This window comes from Arachis hypogaea, chromosome 14, assembly GCF_003086295.3.
Source record: "Arachis hypogaea cultivar Tifrunner chromosome 14, arahy.Tifrunner.gnm2.J5K5, whole genome shotgun sequence".
Lineage (NCBI taxonomy): Eukaryota > Viridiplantae > Streptophyta > Magnoliopsida > Fabales > Fabaceae > Arachis > Arachis hypogaea.
In genome coordinates this window covers 66,658,174-66,669,362 of record NC_092049.1, presented here as the reverse complement: position 1 = coordinate 66,669,362, position 11,189 = coordinate 66,658,174, and the positions used below count along the sequence as shown (strand labels likewise).

General features: G+C 40.5%; 1 non-coding gene across 1 annotated transcript; it reads left to right on the top strand.

The window, feature by feature from the left end:
• The first annotated feature begins 10,809 nt into the window (after positions 1–10,809).
• On the top strand, positions 10,810–10,917 carry LOC112746463 (small nucleolar RNA R71). The gene has a single exon (XR_003174346.1). It is a non-coding gene; the product is annotated as a small nucleolar RNA R71 (small nucleolar RNA).
• The last annotated feature ends 272 nt before the right edge of the window (positions 10,918–11,189 follow it).

Genomic DNA, 11,189 nt, shown 5'->3' with positions numbered 1-11,189 from the left:
AATTTGATGAGAGAAAAAGGGAAAGATATTTTTTTGATTTTTGAATTTTTATGATGAGAGAGAAAAACAAGAAAAATGATGCAATGCATGAAATTTATGGATCAAAACAATGAATGCATGCAAGAATGCTATGAATGTCAAGATGAACACCAAGAACACTATGAAGATCATGATGAACATCAAGAACACATTTTTGAAAAATTTTTAATGCAAAGAAAACATGCAAGACACCAAACTTAGAATTCTTTAATGCTTAGACATAAAGAATTCAGGAATGCATATGAAAAACAAGAAAAGACACAAAACATGCAAATGCAAAGATCAAACAAGAAGACTTACCAAGAACAACTTGAAGATCATGAAGAACACTATGAATGCATGAATTTTCGAAAAAATGCAAGATGCACATGCAATTGACACCAAACTTATAACATGACTCAAGACTCAAACAAGAACACAAAAATATTTTTGATTTTTATGATTTTATGATTTTTTGTAATTAATTTTTTTTTTCGAAAATTATTTGAAAAAAAAGAAAAATAAGGATTCCAAAATTTTTAATATGAATTCCAGGAATCTTATGCTCTAAAGCTCCAATCAAAGGGTCAGGCATGGCTTAATAGCCAGCCAAGCTTTAGTACATAACTCAGACATGACACGTCTAACATGCCCTACAGTCATGGCTTTACAGCCAGCCATGCTTCATGAAACACTAGAATTCATTCTTAAAAATTCTGAAGAAAAATATATTTTTGAAAATATTTTTATTTTAAAAATTGTTTTTCTTTTTTTTTTTTTCGAAAACAAAGGAGAAATTTTTGAAAGATTTTTTGAAAAATTTTTGAAAACTTTTTGAAAAGAAAACGAAAAGAAAGTTACCCAATCTGAGCAACAAGATGAACCGTCAGTTGTCCAAACTCGAACAATCCCCGGCAACGGCACCAAAAACTTGGTGGACGAAATTGTGATTACAATTTGATTATGTAAAATTCATTGCTCTTTCTTTCCCTGGCAATGGCGCCAAAAACATGATGCCAATACCATGGTTCACAACTTCGCACAACTAACCAGCAAGTGCACTGGGTCGTCCAAGTAATACCTTACGTGAGTAAGGGTCGAATCCCACGGAGATTGTTGGTATGAAGCAAGCTATGGTCACCTTGTAAATCTCAGTCAGGCAGATATAAAATAGTAATGGGGTTTTCGAAAATAATACTAAAATAAGGATAGAAATACTTATGTAATTCATTGGTGAGAATTTTAGATAAGCGCATAGAGATGCTTTCGTTCCTCTGAACCTCTGCTTTCCTGCTGTCTTCATCCAATCAGTCTTACTCCTTTCCATGGCTGGCTTTATGTAAGGATGTTACCGGTGCCAATGGCTACTTTCGATCTCTCTCGGGAAAATGATCCAAATGCTCTGTCATAGCACGGCTAATCGTTTGGAGGCATCACCTTTGTCGTTGGTTGCATCCTATTCCTCCTTGTGAAAATGGTCTGATGCGCTGTCACTGCATGGCTAATCATCTGGAGGTTCTCAATCATACTGGAATAGGATTTACTATCCTTTTGCGTCTGTCACTACGCCCAGCACTCGCGAGTTTGAAGCTCGTCACAGTCATTCAATCCCAGAATCCTACTCGGAATACCACGGACAAGGTTTAGACTTTTTGGATTCTCATGAATGCCGCCATCAATCTAGCTTATACCACGAAGATCCCAATATCTCGGACTCGGTCCCCTGTATTAGAAATCTAAGAGATACTCGTTCAATCGAAGGTAGAACGGAAGTGGTTGTCAGGCACGCGTTCATAGGGAATGATGATGATTGTCACGTTCATCACATTCAGGTTGAAGTGCGAATAAATATCTTAGAAGCGAAATAAGTTGAATTGAATAGAAAACAGTAGTACTTTGCATTGATCCTTGAGGAACAGCAGAGCTCCACACCTTAATCTATGGAGTGTAGAAACTCTACCGTTGAAAGTACATAAGTGATAATGGAGTTCATTGGTCTCGGCCCCAGAGGGGAACCGGAGTAACCAAGACTATTATGATCCAAAGATAAAACTCAGGATGTCTAATACAATAGTAAAAAGTCCTATTTATAATAAACTAGCTACTAGGGTTTACAGAAGTAAGTAATTGATGCATAAATCCACTTCCGGGGCCCACTTGGTGTGTGCTTGGGCTGAGCTTGAATGTTACACGTGTAGAGGTCATTCTTGGAGTTGAACGCCAGCTTTTGTGCCAGTTTGGGCGTTGAACTCCACTTTGCAACTTGTTTCTGGCGCTAGACGCCAGAAGTGGACAGAGAACTGGCGTTGAACGCCAGTTTACATCGTCTAAACTTGGGCAAAGTATAGACTATTATATATTGCTGGAAAGCCCTGGATGTCTACTTTCCAATGCAATTGGAAGCGCGCCATCCTGAGTTCTGTAGCTCCAGAAAATCCACTTTGAGTGCAGGGAGGTCAGAATCCAACAGCATCAGCAGTCCTTCTTCGACCTCTGAATCTGATTTTTGCTCAAGTCCCTCAATTTCAGCCAGAAAATACCTGAAATCACAGAAAAACACACAAACTCATAGTAAAGTCCAAAAATGTGAATTTAACATAAAAACTAATGAAAACATCCCAAAAAGTAACTAGATCCTACTAAAAACATACTAAAAACAATGCCAAAAAGCGTATAAATTATCCGCTCATCAGAGACTCTCTATGAATATTGGGAGCACTTCAATAATCTCCTGGACGTATGTCCCCATCACATGATTGGTAAACTAGTTTTGATCAGCTACTTCACTTAAGCCATGAACCCCCAGGATAAGACTACACTGGAAGGTGCCAGTAATGGTTCTTTGAAAAAGTACAAAACCGCAGATGAAGCATGGAAACTGATCAGTGACTTAGCTGAGTCCACTAGGAATCACAGACAGAGGAGCAGCCCCAAAGCTGTTGCAGAGATTTCCTCTAGCAAAGAAACTATTGCTCTGACACAGAGTATATGTAAAATGACCAACCTACTGAAACAGATGCAGTTGAACCAACAACAAGCACAACAAGCTCAGCCTTCACCACAACAAAGCCAACAGTTAGTTCCACAAAGAGTATGCAGGATCTGTGCTGATTATAGTCATTATACTGATGAATGCCCGTAGCTCCAGGAAGACAATACTGTGGCAGCCACTCACAACTTCTATGACCGGCCGAATCAAGGATACAATCAACAAGGTGGCAACTACAACCAAGGTGGCAACAATAACCATGGATGGCAAGACAACTCCAACCAAGACTGGAGAGATAATTCTAACCATGGCTGGAGGGACAACTTTAACAAAGGAGGCAGAGACAATAATGGAAACCAGAGGTGGAATAACAATAACAACAACAGATAATGGAATCAAAACCAAGCTTACAGGACACCTCACCTAAGACAATCACAAGGACCCCAGCAAACCCAACAACAAGTTTCTCAGACTGCTTATTCTAATTCCTCATCAAATGACGAGATGCTCCGTTCTCTTGCGCAAGGACAACAAGACATACATGCGCAGCTGAACTCTAGTCTGAATGGCTTGACTGCCACTTTACAAGCTCTCGTCTCCCGGATGGATTCCTCACTTAATCCCACACATCAACCTTCAAGCTCTAATGGAATCCCTTCTCAACCACTGCCTAATTCCAAAGGTGGCATCAACGCCATTACTTTGAGGTCCAGAACCACATTATAGGAGAGGAACCATGAGGAGCCAAACCCACTAGAAAATGTGCCAGCAGAGGATGTGGTGGAAGTGGAAGATGCTGAAGAAGAAGAGGATATACAAGACATAGTTGAAGAAGAAGAAGCTCAACCACAGAATAAAGCCCCAAGGGATGCTGAAGCTACAAATTGCGCCCCTCCTATTCCCTTCCCACAACTTGCAAGGAAACTCAGAAAGCAGATGGAACTTGACCCCAAAATGGTAGAAATATTCAAAAAGGTTGAGGTAATTGTTTTCCTCTTTGATGTTATTCAACAGGTACCTAAATACGCAAAGTTTCTAAAGGATTTGTGCATACATAAAGATAAAATTAATGAATTAGAAACTATTCCTTTAGGTAGTTCTATATCTGCTTTAATAGGGGAAATACCTGAAAAATGTAGTGATCCAGGTCCATGTATGGTTAACTGTACCATTGGAGGTGTGATATTTTCTGACTGTATGTGTGATTTAGGAGCATGTGTTAGTATAATGCCTTTGTCTATATATGTGGTATGCGAAATCGTGATCTTCAACAATGGCGCCAATGGCTTGGTGCTCTCAAACGTGAATCACACTTTGTCATAATTCCGCACAACTAACCAGCAAGTGCACTGGGTTGTCCAAGTAACAAACCTTACGTGAGTAAGGGTCGATCCCACGGAGATTGTTGGCTTGAAGCAAGCTATGGTCACCATGTAAATCTCAGTCAGGCGGATTCAGATAGTTATGGAGATTTGATAATTAAAACATAATTGAAATATAAACTAGGATAGAGATACTTATGTAATTCATTGGTGAGAATTTCAGATAAGCGTATAGAGATGCCTTTCGTTCCTCTGAACCTCTGCTTTCCTGCTGTCTTCATCCAATCATTCCTACTCATTTCCATGGCAAGCTTTATGTAGGGCATCACCGTTGTCAAAGGCTACATCCCATCCTCTCTGTGAAAATGGTCCAATGCGCTGTCACTGCATGGCTAATCATCTGTCGGTTCTCGATCATACTGGAATAGGATTTACTATCCTTTTGCATCTGTCACTACGCCCAACACTCGCAAGTTTGAAGCTCGTCACAGCCATCCCTTCCCAGATCCTACTCGGAATACCACAGACAAGGTTTAGACTTTCCGAATCTCAAGAATGGCCATCCATGGGTTCTAACTTATACCACGAAGATTCTAATATCTCGAACTCGGTCTTCTGTATTAGATATCTAAGAGATACTCATTCTAGCTTGTTTGCATGTAGAACGGAAGTGTATGTCAGGCAGGCATTCATAGGTGAGAATGATGATGAGCGTCACATAATCATCACATTCATCATGTTCTTGGGTGTGAATGGATATCTTAGAATAGGAATAAGCTTGAATTGAATAGAAAAACAATAGTACTTTGTATTAATTCATGAGGAACAGTAGAGCTCCACACCTTAATCTATGGTGTGTAGAAACTCTACCGTTGAAAATACATAAGAACAAGGTCCATGCATGGCCGAGAGGCCAGCCCCCATGATCTAAGAACTAAACGTCCAGAGATGAAACTAAAGATGTAAATACAATAGTAAAAAGTCCTATTTATGCTAAACTAGTTACTAGGGTTTATAGAAATGAGTAAATGATGTAGAAATCCACTTCCAGGGCTTACTTGGTGTGTGCTTGGGCTGAGCATTCAGCTTTACACGTGTAGAGGCTTCTCTTGGAGTTGAACACCAGTTTGTAACCTGTTTCTGGCGTTTAACTCCACTTTGCAACCTGTTTCTGGCGTTTAACTCCAAAATGTAGCATGGAACTGGCGTTGAACGCCAGTTTGCGTCGTTTAAACTCAGGCAAAGATGGACTATTATATATTTCTGGAAAGCCCTGGATGTATACTTTCCAACGTAATTGAGAGCGCGCCATTTGGAGTTCTGTAGCTCCAGAAAATCTACTTTGAGTGCAGGGAGGTCAGGATCCAACAGCATCTGCAGTCCTTCTTCAACCTCTGAATCTGATTTTTGCTCAAGTCCCTCAATTTCAGCCAGAAAATACCTGAAATCACAGAAAAACACACAAACTCATAGTAAAGTCCAGAAATGTGATTTTTATTTAAAAACTAATAAAAATATACTAAAAACTAACTAAATTATACTGAAACTATGTAAAAATAATGCCAAAAAGCGTATAAATTATCCGCTCTTCACAACACCAAACTTAAATTGTTGCTTGTCCCCAGGCAACTGAAAATCAAATAGGATAAAAAGAAGAGAATATACTATAAATTCCAAAATATCAATGAAACTTAGCTCCAATCAAATGAGCGGGACTTGTAGCTTTTTGCCTTTTGAATAGTTTTGGCATCTCACTTTATCCATTGAAGTTCAGAATGATTGGCGTCTATAGGAACTCAGAGTTCAGATAGTGTTATTGATTCTCCTAGTTCAGTATGTTGATTCTTGAACACAGCTACTTTATGAGTCTTGGCCGTGGCCCTAAGCACTTTGTTTTCCAGTATTACCACCGGATACATAAATGCCACAGACACATAACTGGGTGAACCTTTTCAGATTGTGACTTAGCTTTGCTAAAGTCCTCAATTAGAGGTGTCCAGGGTTCTTAAGCACACTCTTTTTTTTTTGCTTTGGACCTTGACTTTAATCGCTCCGTCTCAAGTTTTCACTTGACACCTTCACGCCACAAGCACATGGTTAGGGACAGCTTGGTTTAGCCGCTTAGGCCAGGATTTATTCCTTTAGGCCCTCCTATCCACTGATGCTCAAAGCCTTGGATCCTTTTTATTACCCTTGCCTTTTAGTTTTAAGGGCTATTGGCTTTTTGCTCTTGTCTTTTGGTTTAAAGAGCTTTTGGCTTTTTCTGCTTGCTTTCTTTTTCTTTTTCTTTTATTTTTTTTTCGCTATATTTTTTTTCTCTTTTTTTTTTCTGCAAGCTTTTGTATTCACTGCTTTTTCTTGCTTCAAGAATCATTTTTATGATTTTTTAGATTATCAAATAACATTTCTCCTTTTCATCATTCTTTCAAGAGCCAACATATTTAACACTCATAAACAACAACTTCAAAAGACATATGTACTGTTCAAGCATTCATTCAGAAAACAAAAAGTATTGTCACCACATCAAAATAATTAAACTAGTTTCAAGGATGAATTCGAAACCATGTACTTCTTGTTCTTTTATTTTTAGAACAGTTTTCATTTAAGAGAGGTGATGGATTCATATTCATAACTTTAAGGCATAGACACTTAGACACTAATGATCATATAGTAAAGACACAAACATAATTAAACATGAAGCATGGAAACCGAAAACAGAAAATAAATAGACAAGGAGATTAAGGAATGAGTCCACCTTAGTGAGGGTGGCGTCTTCCTCCTCTATGTCTCTTCCTTGTCTTTGTTGCTCCTCCCTCATAGCTCTTTGATCTTCTCTAATGTCATGGAGGATGATGGAATGCTCTTGGTGCTCCACCCTTAGTTGTCCCATATTGGAACTTAATTCTCCTAGGGAGGTGTTGATTTGCTCCCAATAGTTTTGTGGAGGAAAGTGCATCCCCTGAGGCATCTCAGGGATTTCATGGTGAGGAATTTCCTCATACTCTTGTTGAGGTCCATGATCTCTTGTTTGCTCCATCCTTTTCTTAGTGATGGGCTTATCCTCTTCAATGAGGATGTCTCCCTCTATGTCAATTCCAGCCGAATTGCAGAGGTGGCATATGAGGTGAGGAAAGGCTAACCTTGCCCAAGTGGAGGACTTGTCAGCCACCTTGTAAAGTTCTTGAGGTATAATCTCATGAACTTCCACCTCCTCTCCAATCATGATACTATGGATCATGATGGCCCGGTCTATAGTAACTTCAGACCGGTTACTAGTAGGAATGATTGAGCGTTGAATGAACTCTAGCCATCCCCTAGCCACTGGTTTGAGGTCATGCCTTCTTAGTTAAACCGGCTTGCCTCTTGAGTCAATTTTCCATTGAGCTCCTTCCTCACATATGTCTATGAGGACTTGGTCCAACCTTTGATCAAAGTTGACCCTTCTTGTGTAGGGGCGTGCGTTCTCTTCCATCATTGGCAGGTTGAATGCCACCCTTACATTTTTCGGACTGAAATCTAAGTATTTCCCCCGAACCATGGTAAGCCAATGCTTTGGATTCGGGTTCACACTTTGATCATTGTTCCTAGTGATCCATGCGTTTGCATAGAACTCTTGAACTATTAGAATCCCGACTTGTTGAATGGGGTTGGTGAGAACTTCCCAACCTCTTCTTTGGATCTCAAGTTGGATCTCCGGATACTCATTCTTTCTGAGCTTGAAAGGAACCTCAGGGATCACTTTCTTCTTGGCCACAACTTCATAGAAGTGGTCTTGATGGACCTTTGAGATGAATCTCTCCATCTTCCATGACTCAGAGGTGGAAGCAATTGCCTTCCCTTTCCTCTTTCTTGAGGTTTCTCTGGCCTTAGGTGCCGTTGATGGTTATGGAGAAACAAAAAGCTATGCTTTTACCACACCAAACTTAAAATGTTTGCTCATCCCCGAGCAAAAGAAGAAAGAAAGAAAGAGAAGAAGAAGAGAAATGGAGGAGAGGGAGAGAGAGGTGTTTTCGGCCAAGGGGGGAAGATAGGGTTGTGTTGTGTGAAAATGAAGAAGGAATGAAGGGTTTATATAGGAGTGGGGGGAGGGTTAAGTTTCGGCCATTAGGGTTGGGTTTAGGAGGGAAAATATTTTGAATTTCGAAGGTAGGTGGGATTTTTGGGGAAGAGAGGATGGATGTGAGTGGTGAAGAGGTGATGGGGAAGAGTAATTGAGTTGATTGGTGAAGGGTATTTAGGGAAGAGAGTTATGAAAAGGTGTGAAGAGGAGAGAGAAGAAGATGTGGGGACTCTGTGGGGTCCACAGGTCCTGAGGGGATCCTGTGGGTCCACAGATCAAGTGGGGTCAAGGACTTAACATCCCTGCTCCAATTAGGCGTGTAAAACGCCCTTGCTGTGCAATCCTGGCGTTTAACGCCAGACTGCTGCCTGTTTCTGGTGTTAAACGCCCAAATGTAGCTTGTTTTTGGCGTTTAACGCCAGGTAGATGCTTGGTTCTGGCGTTAAACGCCAGCTTGGTGCTTGTTTCTCGCGTTAAACGCCAGACAGATGCTTGTTTCTGGCGTTTAACACCAGCATGCCTCTACTCCAGGGTGTGCTGTTTTCAATGCTATTTTTCATTCTGTTTTTAATTTTTCAGTAGTTTTTGTGACTCCACATGATCATCAACCTAATAAAACACGAAATAACAAAAAGAAAATAAAATAGATATGATTAAATAACATTGGGTTGCCTCCCAACAAGCGCGTCTTTAATGTCAATAGCTTGACAGTGAGCTCTCATGGAGCCTCACAGATAATCAGAGCAAGGTTGGAACCTCCCAACACCAAACTTAGAGTTTGAATGTGGGGGTTCAACACCAAACTTAGAGTTTGGTTGTGGCCGCCCAACACCAAACTTAGAGTTTGACTGTGGGGGCTTTGGTTGACTCTGCAGTGAGAGAAGCTTTTCATGCTTCCTCTCCATGGTTACAAAAGGAGATCCTTGAGTTTTAAACACAAGGTTGTCCTCATTCAGTTGAAGGATCAACTCTCCTCTATCCACATCAATCACAGCTCTTGCTGTGGCTAGGAAGGGTCTTCCAAGGATGATGGATTCATCCTCATCCTTCCCAGTGTCTAGGATTATGAAATCAGCAGGGATGTAAAGGCCTTAAACCTTTACTAGCACATCCTCTACTAGTCCATAAGCCTATTTTCTTGAGTTGTCTGCCATCTCTAATGAGATTCTGGCAGCTTGCACCTCAAAGATTCCCAGTTTCTCCATTACAGAGAGTGGCATGAGGTTTATCCCTGACCCAAGGTCACATAGAGCCTTCTCAAAGGTAATGGTGCCTATGGTATAAGGTATTAAGAACTTTCCAGGATCCTGTTTCTTTTGAGGCAATGTCAGTTGATCCAGATCACTCAGTTCATTGATGAGCAAGGGAGGTTCATCTTCCCAAGTCTCACTACCAAATAACTTGGCATTCAGCTTCATGATTGCACCAAGGTACTTGGCAAATTGCTCCTCAGTAACATCCTCATTCTCTTCAGAAGAAGAATACTCATCAGAGCTCATGAAGGGTAGAAGGAGGTTCAATGGAATCTCTATGGTCTCTAGATGACCCTCAGATTCCTTTGGTTCCTCAGAGGGAAACTCCTTATTGGTTACTGGACGTCCCAGGAGGTCTTCCTCACTGGGATTCATGTCCTCTCCCTCCCTTGTAGGTTCGGCCATGATGGTTAAATCAATGGCCTTGCATTCTCTTTTTGGATTCTCTTCTGTATTGCTTGGAAGAGTACTAGGAGGGGTTTCAGTGACTCTTTTACTCAGCTGGCCCACTTGTGCCTCTAAATTCCTAATGGAGGACCTTATTTCATTCATGAAACTCAAAGTGGCCTTAGATAGATCAGAGACTATATTTGCTAAGCTAGATGGATTCTGCTCAGAATTCTCTGTCTGTTGCTGAGTGAATGATGGAAAAGGTTTGCTATTGCTAAACCTGTTTCTTCCACCATTGTTAAAGCCTTGTTGAGGCTTTTGTTGATCCTTCCATGAGAAATTTGGATGATTTCTCCATGAGGGATTATAGGTGTTTCCATAGGGTTCACCCATGTGATTCACCTCTGCTATTGCAGGGTTCTCAGGATCATAAGCTTCTTCTTCAGAAGATGCCTCTTTAGTACTGTTGGATGATTCCTTCAATCCATTCAGACTCTGAGAGATCATATTGACTTGCTGAGTCAATATTTTATTCTGAGCCAATATGGCATTCAGAGTATCAATTTCAACAACTCCCTTCCTCTGAGGCATCCCATTATTCACAGGATTCCTTTCAAAAGTGTACATGAACTGGTTATTTGCAACCATGTCAATGAGTTCTTGAGCTTCTGCAGGCATTTTCTTTAGGTGAATGGATCCACCTGTAGAATGGTCCAGTGACATCTTTGATAGCTCAGACAGACCATCATAGAATATATCCAGGATGGTCCATTCTGAAAGCATGTCAGAAGGACATTTTTTGGTCAGTTCCTTATATCTCTCCCAAGCTTCATAGAGGGATTCACCTTCTTTCTGTTTAAAGGTTTGAACATCCACTCTAAGCTTACTAAGCTTTTAAGGAGGAAAGAACTTGGCTAAGAAAGCCGTGACCAGCTTATCCCAAGAGTTTAGGCTATTCTTAGGTTGAGAGTCCAACCATATTCTAGCTCTGTCTCTTACAGCAAATGGGAAAATCATAAGCCTGTAGACCTTGGGATCAACCCCATTGGTCTTAACAGTATCACAGATCTATAAGAATTCAGTTAAGAACTGAAAAGGATCTTCTGATGGAAGTCCATGAAACTTGCAGTTCTGTTGTATCAGAGAAACTAATTGAG